Source organism: Lissotriton vulgaris, chromosome 8, assembly GCF_964263255.1.
Source record: "Lissotriton vulgaris chromosome 8, aLisVul1.2, whole genome shotgun sequence".
Classification (NCBI taxonomy): Eukaryota; Metazoa; Chordata; class Amphibia; order Caudata; family Salamandridae; genus Lissotriton; species Lissotriton vulgaris.
Genome location: NC_141696.1, coordinates 1,531,075,255 through 1,531,087,494, shown reverse-complemented (window position 1 = coordinate 1,531,087,494; position 12,240 = coordinate 1,531,075,255). Strand labels below are relative to the sequence as shown.

Below are 12,240 nucleotides of genomic sequence, written 5' to 3'. Positions count from 1 at the left end.
TATATCTAGGTAATATAGTGCTAGTCCATTCAGAGTTAAAAAAACAACTACCTAACCTGGATCCCAAAAATGCTATTTACCCATTGCACCAGTTAACTGGGGAATGATACAGGACTCCTTAAAACATATCTCTACCATATGAGGTTAAAAATCCAGGTCCTGCATCTATTTTGTTAAATGGTTCAAATTAAAGTATGAAGACCCCAGCTATCAGAATGCTGAAATAGCTCAGTTGGGAGAGCGTTAGACTGAAGATCTAAAGGTCCCTGGTTCAATCCCGGGTTTCGGCACAGTTGAGAGGTTCCTTGCTTCTAACAAAATAGGTCTTGGAATCAGCTGTAGTACTTTTTCTCTATTCATCAATTTTTTTCCAACTGATCTACAACACAATCAATTTAACATAGACTTTGCTTTATGTCCTCCTTCTAAACTTGCTTCCACCTCTCTTACCTTCAGGTTTGACAATGAATATTTCCCATTTCATGCTTTTTTGTAAAGTAAACTCTTGTCTGCATTACCTTCCACTTCCCCTTGAACACAGATGTCAGTAGTCAGATGACATTGCTTACCTACTCATGCCAAATATATCTGGGTAATATAGTGCTAGTCCATTCAGAGTTAAAAAAACAACTACCTAACCTGGATCCCAAAAATGCTATTTGCCCATTGCACCAGTTAATTGCGGAATGATACAGGACTCCTTAAAACATATCTCTACCATATGAGGTTAAAAATCCAGGTCCTGCATCTATTTTGTTAAATGATTTAAATTAAAGTATGAAGACCACAGCTATAAGCAGGCCGCAATAGCTCAGTTGGGAGAGCGTAAGACTGAAGATCTAAAGGTCCCTGGTTCAATCCCGGGTTTCGGCACAGTTGAGAGGTTCCTTGCTTCTAACAAAATAGGTCTTGGAATCAGCTGTAGTACTTTTTTCTCTATCAACATTTTTATCAACTGATCTACAAAATGATCAATTCAACATAGACTTTGCTTTCTGTCCTCCTTTTAAACTTTCTTCCACCTATCTTGCCTTCAGGTTTCACAATGAATGTTTCCCATTTCGTCCTTTTTGGTAAAGTAAACTCTTGTCTGCATCACATTCCACTTCCCCTTGAACACAGATGTCAGTAGTCAGATGACATTGCTTAACTACTCATGCCAAATATATCTAGGTAATATAGTGCTAGTCCATTCAGAGTTAAAAAAACAACTACCTAACCTGGATCCCAAAAATGCTATTTACCCATTGCACCAGTTAATTGGGAATGATACAGGACTCCTTAAAACATATCTCTACCATATGAGGTTAAAAATCCAGGTCCTGCATCTATTTTGTTAAATGGTTCAAATTAAAGTATGAAGACCCCAGCTATCAGAAGGCCGAAATAGCTCAGTTGGGAGAGCGTTAGACTGAAGATCTAAAGGTCCCTGGTTCAATCCCGGGTTTCGGCACAGTTGAGAGGTTCCTTGCTTCTAACAAAATAGGTCTTGGAATCAGCTGTAGTACTTTTTTCTCTATCAACATTTTTATCAACTGATCTACAAAATGATCAATTCAACATAGACTTTGCTTTCTGTCCTCCTTTTAAACTTTCTTCCACCTATCTTGCCTTCAGGTTTGACTATGAATGTTTTCCATTTCGTCCTTTTTTGTAAAGTAAACTCTTGTCTGCATCACATTCCACTTCCCCTTGAACACAGATGTCAGTAGTCAGATGACATTGCTTACCTACTCATGCCAAATATATCTGGGTAATATAGTGCTAGTCCATTCAGTTTTAAAAAGACAACTACCTAACCTGGATCCCAAAAATGCTATTTACCCATTGCACCAGTTAACTGGGGAATGATACAGGACTCCGTAAAACATATCTCTACCATATGAGGTTAAAAATCCAGGTCCTGCATCTATTTTGTTAAATGGTTCAAATTAAAGTATGAAGACCCCAGCTATCAGAAGGCTGAAATAGCTCAATTGGGAGAGCGTTAGACTGAAGATCTAAAGGTCCCTGGTTCAATCCCGGGTTTCGGCACAGTTGAGAGGTTCCTTGCTTCTAACAAAATAGGTCTTGGAATCAGCTGTAGTACTTTTTCTCTATAAACATTTTTGTCAACTGATCTACAAAATGATCAATTCAACATAGACTTTGCTTTCTGTCCTCTTTTTAAACTTTCTTCCACCTATCTTGCCTTCCGGGTTGACTATGAATGTTTTCCATTTCGTCCTTTTTTGTAAAGTAAACTCTTGTCTGCATCACATTCCACTTCCCCTTGAACACAGATGTCAGTAGTCAGATGACATTGCTTACCTACTCATGCCAAATATATCTGGGTAATATAGTGCTAGTCCATTCAGAGTTAAAAAAACAACTACCTAACCTGGATCCCAAAAATGCTATTTACCCATTGCACCAGTTAACTGGGGAATGATACAGGACTCCTTAAAACATATCTCTACCATATGAGGTTAAAAATCCAGGTCCTGCATCTATTTTGTTAAATGGTTCAAATTAAAGTATGAAGACCCCAGCTATCAGAAGGCCGAAATAGCTCAGTTGGGAGAGCGTTAGACTGAAGATCTAAAGGTCCCTGGTTCAATCCCGGGTTTCGGCACAGCTTCTAACAAAAGAGATCTTGGAATCAGCTGTAGTACTTTTTCTCTATTCATCAATTTTTTTCCAACTGATCTACAACACAATCAATTTAACATAGACTTTGCTTTATGTCCTCCTTCTAAACTTGCTTCCACCTCTCTTACCTTCAGGTTTGACAATGAATATATCCCATTTCATGCTTTTTTGTAAAGTAAACTCTTGTCTGCATTACCTTCCACTTCCCCTTGAACACAGATGTCAGTAGTCAGATGACATTGCTTACCTACTCATGCCAAATATATCTGGGTAATATAGTGCTAGTCCATTCAGAGTTAAAAAAACAACTACCTAACCTGGATCCCAAAAATGCTATTTACCCATTGCACCAGTTAATTGCGGAATGATACAGGACTCCTTAAAACATATCTCTACCATATGAGGTTAAAAATCCAGGTCCTGCATCTATTTTGTTAAATGGTTTAAATTAAAGTATGAAGACCACATCTATAAGCAGGCCGCAATAGCTCAGTTGCGAGAGCGTTAGACTGAAGATCTAAAGGTCCCTGGTTCCATCCCGGGTTTCGGCACAGTTGAGAGGTTCCTTGCTTCTAACAAAATAGGTCTTGGAATCAGCTGTAGTACTTTTTTCTCTATCAACATTTTTATCACCTGATCTACAAAATGATCAATTCAACATAGACTTTGCTTTCTGTCCTCCTTTTAAACTTTCTTCCACCTATCTTGCCTTCAGGTTTGACAATGAATGTTTCCCACTTCGTCCTTTTTTGTAAAGTAAACTCTTGTCTGCATCACATTCCACTTCCCCTTGAACACAGATGTCAGTAGTCAGATGACATTGCTTACCTACTCATGCCAAATATATCTAGGTAATATAGTGCTAGTCCATTCAGAGTTAAAAAAACAACTACCTAACCTGGATCCCAAAAATGCTATTTACCCATTGCACCAGTTAACTGGGGAATGATACAGGACTCCTTAAAACATATCTCTACCATATGAGGTTAAAAATCCAGGTCCTGCATCTATTTTGTTAAATGGTTCAAATTAAAGTATGAAGACCCCAGCTATCAGAATGCTGAAATAGCTCAGTTGGGAGAGCGTTAGACTGAAGATCTAAAGGTCCCTGGTTCAATCCCGGATTTCGGCACAGTTGAGAGGTTCCTTGCTTCTAACAAAATAGGTCTTGGAATCAGCTGTAGTACTTTTTCTCTATTCATCAAATTTTTTCCAACTGATCTACAACACAATCAATTTAACATAGACTTTGCTTTATGTCCTCCTTCTAAACTTGCTTCCACCTCTCTTACCTTCAGGTTTGACAATGAATATTTCCCATTTCATGCTTTTTTGTAAAGTAAACTCTTGTCTGCATTACCTTCCACTTCCCCTTGAACACAGATGTCAGTGGTCAGATGACATTGCTTTCCTACTCATGCCAAATATATCTGGGTAATATAGTGCTAGTCCATTCAGAGTTAAAAAAACAACTACCTAACCTGGATCCCAAAAATGCTATTTACCCATTGCACCAGTTAACTGGGGAATGATACAGGACTCCTTAAAACATATCTCTACCATATGAGGTTAAAAATCCAGGTCCTGCATCTATTTTGTTAAATGGTTCAAATTAAAGTATGAAGACCCCAGCTATCAGAATGCTGAAATAGCTCAGTTGGGAGAGCGTTAGACTGAAGATCTAAAGGTCCCTGGTTCAATCCCGGATTTCGGCACAGTTGAGAGGTTCCTTGCTTCTAACAAAATAGGTCTTGGAATCAGCTGTAGTACTTTTTCTCTATTCATCAAATTTTTTCCAACTGATCTACAACACTATCAATTTAACATAGACTTTGCTTTATGTCCTCCTTCTAAACTTGCTTCCACCTCTCTTAACTTCAGGTTTGACAATGAATATTTCCCATTTCATGCTTTTTTGTAAAGTAAACTCTTGTCTGCATTACCTTCCACTTCCCCTTGAACACAGATGTCAGTAGTCAGATGACATTGCTTGCCTACTCATGCCAAATATATCTGGGTAATATAGTGCTAGTCCATTCAGAGTTAAAAAACCAACTACCTAACCTGGATCCAAAAAATGCTATTTACCCATTGCACCAGTTAATTGCGGAATGATACAAGACTCCTTAAAACATATCTCTACCATATGAGGTTAAAAATCCAGGTCCTGCATCTATTTTGTTAAATGGTTTAAATTAAAGTATGAAGACCACAGCTGTAAGCAGGCCTAAATAGCTCAGTTGGGAGAGCGTTAGACTGAAGATCTAAAGGTCCCTGGTTCAATCCTGGGTTTCGGCACAGTTGAGAGGTTCCTTGCTTCTAACAAAATAGGTCTTGGAATAAGCTGTAGTACTTTTTTCTTTATCAACATTTTTATCAACTGATCTACAAAATGATCAATTCAACATAGACTTTGCTTTCTGTCCTCCTTTTAAACTTTCTTCCACCTATCTTGCCTTCAGATTTCACAATGAATATTTCCCATTTCGTCCTTTTTTGTAAAGTAAACTCTTGTCTGCATCACATTCCACTTCCCCTTGAACACAGATGTCAGTAGTCAGATGACATTGCTTAACTATTCATGCCAAATATATCTAGGTAATATAGTGCTAGTCCATTCAGAGTTAAAAAAACAACTACCTAACCTGGATCCCAAAAATGCTATTTACCCATGGCACCAGTTAACTGGGGAATGATACAGGACTCCTTAAAACATATCTCTACCATATGAGGTTAAAAATCCAGGTCCTGCATCTATTTTGTTAAATGGTTCAAATTAAAGTATGAAGACCCCAGCTATCAGAAGGCCGAAATAGCTCAGTTGGGAGAGCGTTAGACTGAAGATCTAAAGGTCCCTGGTTCAATCCCGGGTTTCGGCACAGTTGAGATGTTCCTTGCTTCTAACAAAATAGGTCTTGGAATCAGCTGTAGTACTTTTTCTCTATTCATCAAATTTTTTCCAACTGATCTACAACACAATCAATTTAACATAGACTTTGCTTTATGTCCTCCTTCTAAACTTGCTTCCACCTCTCTTACCTTCAGGTTTGACAATGAATATTTCCCATTTCATGCTTTTTTGTAAAGTAAACTCTTGTCTGCATTACCTTCCACCTCCCCTTGAACACAGATGTCAGTAGTCAGATGACATTGCTTACCTACTCATGCCAAATATATCTGGGTAATATAGTGCTAGTCCATTCAGAGTTAAAAAAACAACTACCTAACCTGGATCCCAAAACTGCTATTTGCCCATTGCACCAGTTAATTGCGGAATGATACAGGACTCCTTAAAACATATCTCTACCATATGAGGTTAAAAATCCAGGTCCTGCATCTATTTTGTTAAATGGTTTAAATTAAAGTATGAAGACCACAGCTATAAGCAGGCTGAAATAGCTCAGTTGGGAGAGCGTTAGACTGAAGATCTAAAGGTCCCTGGTTCCATCCCGGGTTTCGGCACAGTTGAGAGGTTCCTTGCTTCTAACAAAATAGGTCTTGGAATAAGCTGTAGTACTTTTTTCTCTATCAACATTTTTATCAACTGATCTACAAAATGATCAATTCAACATAGACTTTGCTTTCTGTCCTCCTTTTAAACTTTCTTCCACCTATCTTGCCTTCAGGTTTGACAATGAATGTTTCCCATTTCGTCCTTTTTTGTAAAGTAAACTCTTGTCTGCATCACATTCCACTTCCCCTTGAACACAGATGTCAGTAGTCAGATGACATTGCTTACCTACTCACGCCAAATATATCTAGGTAATATAGTGCTAGTCCATTCAGAGTTAAAAAAACAACTACCTAACCTGGATCCCAAAAATGCTATTTTCCCATTGCACCAGTTAACTGGGGAATGATACAGGACTCCTTAAAACATATCTCTACCATATGAGGTTAAAAATCCAGGTCCTGCATCTATTTTGTTAAATGGTTTAAATTAAAGTATGAAGACCATAGCTATAAGCAGGCCGAAATAGCTCAGTTGGGAGAGCGTTAGACTGAAGATCTAAAGGTCCCTGGTTCAATCCCGGGTTTCGGCACAGTTGAGAGGTTCCTTGCTTCTAACAAAATAGGTCTTGGAATCAGCTGTAGTACTTTTTCTCTACTCATCAAATTTTTTCCAACTGATCTACAACACAATCAATTTAACATAGACTTTGCTTTATGTCCTCCTTCTAAACTTGCTTCCACCTCTCTTACCTTCAGGTTTGACAATGAATATTTCCCATTTCATGCTTTTTTGTAAAGTAAACTCTTGTCTGCATTACCTTCTACCTCCCCTTGAATACAGATGTCAGTAGTCAGATGACATTGCTTACCTACTCATGCCAAATATATCTGGGTAATATAGTGCTATTCCATTCAGAGTTAAAAAAACAACTACCTAACCTGGATCCCAAAACTGCTATTTGCCCATTGCACCAGTTAATTGCGGAATGATACAGGACTCCTTAAAACATATCTCTACCATATGAGGTTAAAAATCCAGGTCCTGCATCTATTTTGTTAAATGGTTTAAATTAAAGTATGAAGACCACAGCTATAAACAGGCCGCAATAGCTCATTTGGGAGAGCGTTAGACTGAAGATCTAAAGGTCCCTGGTTCAATCCCGGGTTTCGGCACAGTTGAGAGGTTCCTTGCTTCTAACAAAATAGGTCTTGGAATAAGCTGTGGTACTTTTTTCTCTATCAACATTTTTATCAACTGATCTACAAAATGATCAATTCAACATAGACTTTGCTTTCTGTCCTCTTTTTAAACTTTCTTCCACCTATCTTGCCTTCAGGTTTGACAATGAATGTTTCCCATTTCGTCCTTTTTTGTAAAGTAAACTCTTGTCTGCATCACATTCCACTTCCCCTTGAACACAGATGTCAGTAGTCAGATGACATTGCTTACCTACTCATGCCAAATATATCTAGGTAATATAGTGCTAGTCCATTCAGAGTTAAAAAAACAACTACCTAACCTGGATCCCAAAAATGCTATTTACCCATTGCACCAGTTAACTGGGGAATGATACAGGACTCCTTAAAACATATCTCTACCATATGAGGTTAAAAATCCAGGTCCTGCATCTATTTTGTTAAATGGTTCAAATTAAAGTATGAAGACCACAGCTATCAGAAGGCCGAAATAGCTCAGTTGGGAGAGCGTTAGACTGAAGATGTAAAGGTCCCTGGTTCAATCCCGGGTTTCGGCACAGTTGAGAGGTTCCTTGCTTCTAACAAAATAGGTCTTGGAATCAGCTGTAGTACTTTTTCTCTATTAACATTTTTGTCAACTGATCTACAAAATTATCAATTCAACATAGACTTTGCTTTCTGTCCTCCTTTTAAACTTTCTTCCACCTATCTTGCCTTCCGGTTTGACTATGAATGTTTCCCACTTCGTCCTTTTTTGTAAAGTAAACTCTTGTCTGCATCACATTCCACTTCCCCTTGAACACAGATGTCAGTAGTCAGATGACATTGCTTACCTACTCATGCCAAATATATCTAGGTAATATAGTGCTAGTCCATTCAGAGTTAAAAAAACAACTACCTAACCTGGATCCCAAAAATGCTATTTACCCATTGCACCAGTTAACTGGGGAATGATACAGGACTCCTTAAAACATATCTCTACCATATGAGGTTAAAAATCCAGGTCCTGCATCTATTTTGTTAAATGGTTCAAATTAAAGTATGAAGACCCCAGCTATCAGAATGCTGAAATAGCTCAGTTGGGAGAGCGTTAGACTGAAGATCTAAAGGTCCCTGGTTCAATCCCGGGTTTCGGCACAGTTGAGAGGTTCCTTGCTTCTAACAAAATAGGTCTTGGAATCAGCTGTAGTACTTTTTCTCTATTCATCAAATTTTTTCCAACTGATCTACAACACAATCAATTTAACATAGACTTTGCTTTATGTCCTCCTTCTAAACTTGCTTCCACCTCTCTTACCTTCAGGTTTGACAATGAATATTTCCCATTTCATGCTTTTTTGTAAAGTAAACTCTTGTCTGCATTACCTTCCACTTCCCCTTGAACACAGATGTCAGTAGTCAGATGACATTGCTTACCTACTCATGCCAAATATATCTGGGTAATATAGTGCTAGTCCATTCAGAGTTAAAAAAACAACTACCTAACCTGGATCCCAAAAATGCTATTTACCCATTGCACCAGTTAATTGCGGAATGATACAGGACTCCTTAAAACATATCTCTACCATATGAGGTTAAAAATCCAGGTCCTGCATCTATTTTGTTAAATGGTTTAAATTAAAGTATGAAGACCACATCTATAAGCAGGCCGCAATAGCTCAGTTGGGAGAGCGTTAGACTGAAGATCTAAAGGTCCCTGGTTCCATCCCGGGTTTCGGCACGGTTGAGAGGTTCCTTGCTTCTAACAAAATAGGTCTTGGAATCAGCTGTAGTACTTTTTTCTCTATCAACATTTTTATCACCTGATCTACAAAATGATCAATTCAACATAGACTTTGCTTTCTGTCCTCCTTTTAAACTTTCTTCCACCTATCTTGCCTTCAGGTTTGACAATGAATGTTTCCCACTTCGTCCTTTTTTGTAAAGTAAACTCTTGTCTGCATCACATTCCACTTCCCCTTGAACACAGATGTCAGTAGTCAGATGACATTGCTTACCTACTCATGCCAAATATATCTAGGTAATATAGTGCTAGTCCATTCAGAGTTAAAAAAACAACTACCTAACCTGGATCCCAAAAATGCTATTTACCCATTGCACCAGTTAACTGGGGAATGATACAGGACTCCTTAAAACATATCTCTACCATATGAGGTTAAAAATCCAGGTCCTGTGTGAGAAGTTGGCCTGGTATATAATGCTCACTAATTCTAGTGATCACTTTGTACCATGCCAAGCAACCCTTATGATGATGGTTGTAATTCAACCTTGTAGACCAGTTATCCTAGTGGTAACGTGGACAAAGCAGTCTTAGGCTAAACTCTGAAAGGCATGTGAAGCCAGCTGTTATACCATACACAACCCCCTTGAATACCAAATGAAAGGGACACCACACAGATATATATTGAAAATATATATTGATTTATTAACTATAAAATCCCCTGGACTCTTTATGAGCACAGAAGCACAAGCGTTAAATCACAAGACAGTTTAAAATACACAAAAGTTGCACAATATGGATGAGCCCTAGGGGCCACCTAAACCATATACTAAATAAGTGGTATAAGAGATACCTAAAGGAAAGTGAAGAGGCCTAGGGCCTTGGGAATCGCTGGAGCTATTCGAGACTGGAGTTAACTAAGTCGGGAAAGGCCCACGGGACTCGGGTGCAGTGTTCAAAGTGCACGCACTTCTCAATACAAAGTCTATGGTGCGTAAAAAGCACAAAGTTAGAAAGTTAGGAACCTTCCGAGTGACCTACGGAGCTGAAACTTAAAACACAGGCCCTTGGGATGTGTACCAGTGCAGGAGCACCGGCGGAGCTGAGTTACCTCACCCACAGGAAGCGGGTGCACAGGGTCGAAGATGTGTCGGGTTTCGTCACGCTGGTCGATGGTGCTTGGAGCTGAAGATGCTGCAGGCGGCTCGATGAGAAGAGTTCCGGTGGATCCAAGGGTGGATCAGAAGAGTTGAAGACCTGAAAGCAGAGGGGACAGTGTTCAAAGTCACTAGCCAGTGACTACCGTGGAACCAGATTGGAACCAGGCGATGTCGGGTGCAAACAGGCGTTGTCGGGTAGCTTCTTTCTGCAGCCACGTGGATACCCGGGGTCGAGGATGTCCAGGAGTCTGTCACGAGCTGTCCCACGTAGGCTTCTCGCTGTTGGCGGTGTTGGCGACCTGATCGGAGCAAACAGGCCTTGGCAAATGCAAGCCACGCAGAAGTTGAAAGATGCTGTTCACTCGGACCAGCAAGATCAGAGCGGGTGCTCCTTTTCACAGGAGCTTGGGTAGGTCTGGAGCAACCAGACCTGCTGTTTAAATCTTCGGGTTCGTCGCCAAGATGGCCGCTGGCCGCGTGGCTAGTGGCCGGGATGGCGCGTCGAGTGGCACAATGCAAAAGGGCCCCACGCAGATCGTGGAGATGCTGGAGGGCTGATCTTCGGTGCAAGGGCTGCTCGGTGGTGGGGGTTCTCAATCCCCAAAGCACAACGTCGAGGATGCCTCAGAAGCTGCGCAGTCAGCTTTTCGAGTGTCTTCCAAGAGGTCTGGTCCCACGTCACTCGGTGCCTCCACGGGTCCCTTCTTCGCAGGGACTGTGGATCGGGCTCTGAGAGGTCTGGGAGTCTGGTTCTTGTCGGGCTCTGGGCTCGGTCTCCGGCGGGAGGCGGCGGCAAAGCAGACGTCGGGTCGCTGGGTGGTACCTGTGTTCACAGGGTGGTCACTCCTTGGCCACAAGGGAGATTCTTCTTCAGTCTTCTGTGCAGCAGAATGTCGAAGTCCAGTCTTCTTCTTAGTTTTAAGTTGATTTCGGGATGATCTGCTGTGCAATGGCACTGCTCCCCCTCTTATTCCCAAACTGGGGGTGGATCACCTACTAGGTCCCTCCTCTGGGAGGAACCAGGAAGGGGGGCGGTTACACCCCCTTTCCTTTGTCCAGCTCCGCGCCAGGACTGGGGCTGGAAGGCCCCAGAACCGGTTTGGACTGGCCTATGCACGGGGACACCTTGTGTGCCCCGGGCATGTCTGATTCTTTTCAGCCCTGTCCTACCTAATACACAAAATCCTGTCTGGGGTGGTGCTCGCACCTCCCAAGGCAGGAAACTCTTTGTCCAGGCCACCATCTGCCGAGTTTCGGTCAGCAGCAGGAGGCCAGACTTGTGTCTGTGGTGGCAGCGTCCATTTTGTGAAGCTGAGGCTCTGTTTAACTTTAACCGGGGTTAAGGCTACACACATGTCGTGTCCCTCTAGAAGGGTGGAATGCTATCCCCGTCGCCAGAATTGGCGAGGGGATAGTATTCCAATTCGTATGACACCTTACTCGACATGTTTTGATAAAGCCAAACCAAAGATAGCATTTAACCGCGAGGATTATAATGCACTTAAGAGTATATGGTATGGCAATATCCCGGAACGGCTTAGGGAGTTGTTCCCGACAGCTGCAGACAGGCTCAGCTCATGCCAGAGCACCATCTCACATATTTCCAAGCACTCTGCCTCCAGGATTGATGAGGCCTTCCATAGGAGTGGCTGATAGGAACATATGTGTCCAGTTTAGGGTTAGGCACAGACATACTGTACCTAAGTAAGAGGTGGTTACACCGACTTACCCCAGCTGAGTGATCAGCCAGTTGTGTCAAATATGGAGGCCAGGCCAGGGGTGGCATAATACATGCTGCAGCCCCTGGTAGGCCTTGGATACACCTATGCCCTGGGCGCCTAGGGTGCACTAATACAGGGGCTCATAAGGTGAACCAGTTCCAATTCGTAATGCACCTAAAGTGCATTGGCATCAATTTAGAGAGAGAACAGCAGGCTGTGGGTCTGATTAGCAGGCCCACAGCCACATTAAGTCAGAAACCAGTGAAGCAAAAAAAGCAAAAATTTGGGGTGACCATAGGATAGCAGACCCTACTCTCCTACATCCTGCATCTATTTTGTTAAATGGTTCAAATTAAAG

At 41.3% G+C, this 12,240-nt stretch overlaps 4 non-coding genes across 4 annotated transcripts; all 4 read left to right on the top strand.

Moving 5' to 3' along the window:
* Window positions 1-1,380: 1,380 nt before the first annotated feature.
* TRNAF-GAA (transfer RNA phenylalanine (anticodon GAA)) lies at window positions 1,381-1,453 on the top strand. Its single transcript has one exon. It is a non-coding gene; the product is annotated as a tRNA-Phe (tRNA).
* A 1,088-nt stretch (window positions 1,454-2,541) lies between these two features.
* On the top strand, window positions 2,542-2,614 carry TRNAF-GAA (transfer RNA phenylalanine (anticodon GAA)). Its single transcript has one exon. It is a non-coding gene; the product is annotated as a tRNA-Phe (tRNA).
* Window positions 2,615-5,437: 2,823 nt separating this feature from the next.
* On the top strand, window positions 5,438-5,510 carry TRNAF-GAA (transfer RNA phenylalanine (anticodon GAA)). The gene has a single exon. It is a non-coding gene; the product is annotated as a tRNA-Phe (tRNA).
* Window positions 5,511-6,601: 1,091 nt separating this feature from the next.
* TRNAF-GAA (transfer RNA phenylalanine (anticodon GAA)) lies at window positions 6,602-6,674 on the top strand. The gene has a single exon. It is a non-coding gene; the product is annotated as a tRNA-Phe (tRNA).
* Window positions 6,675-12,240: the final 5,566 nt, after the last annotated feature.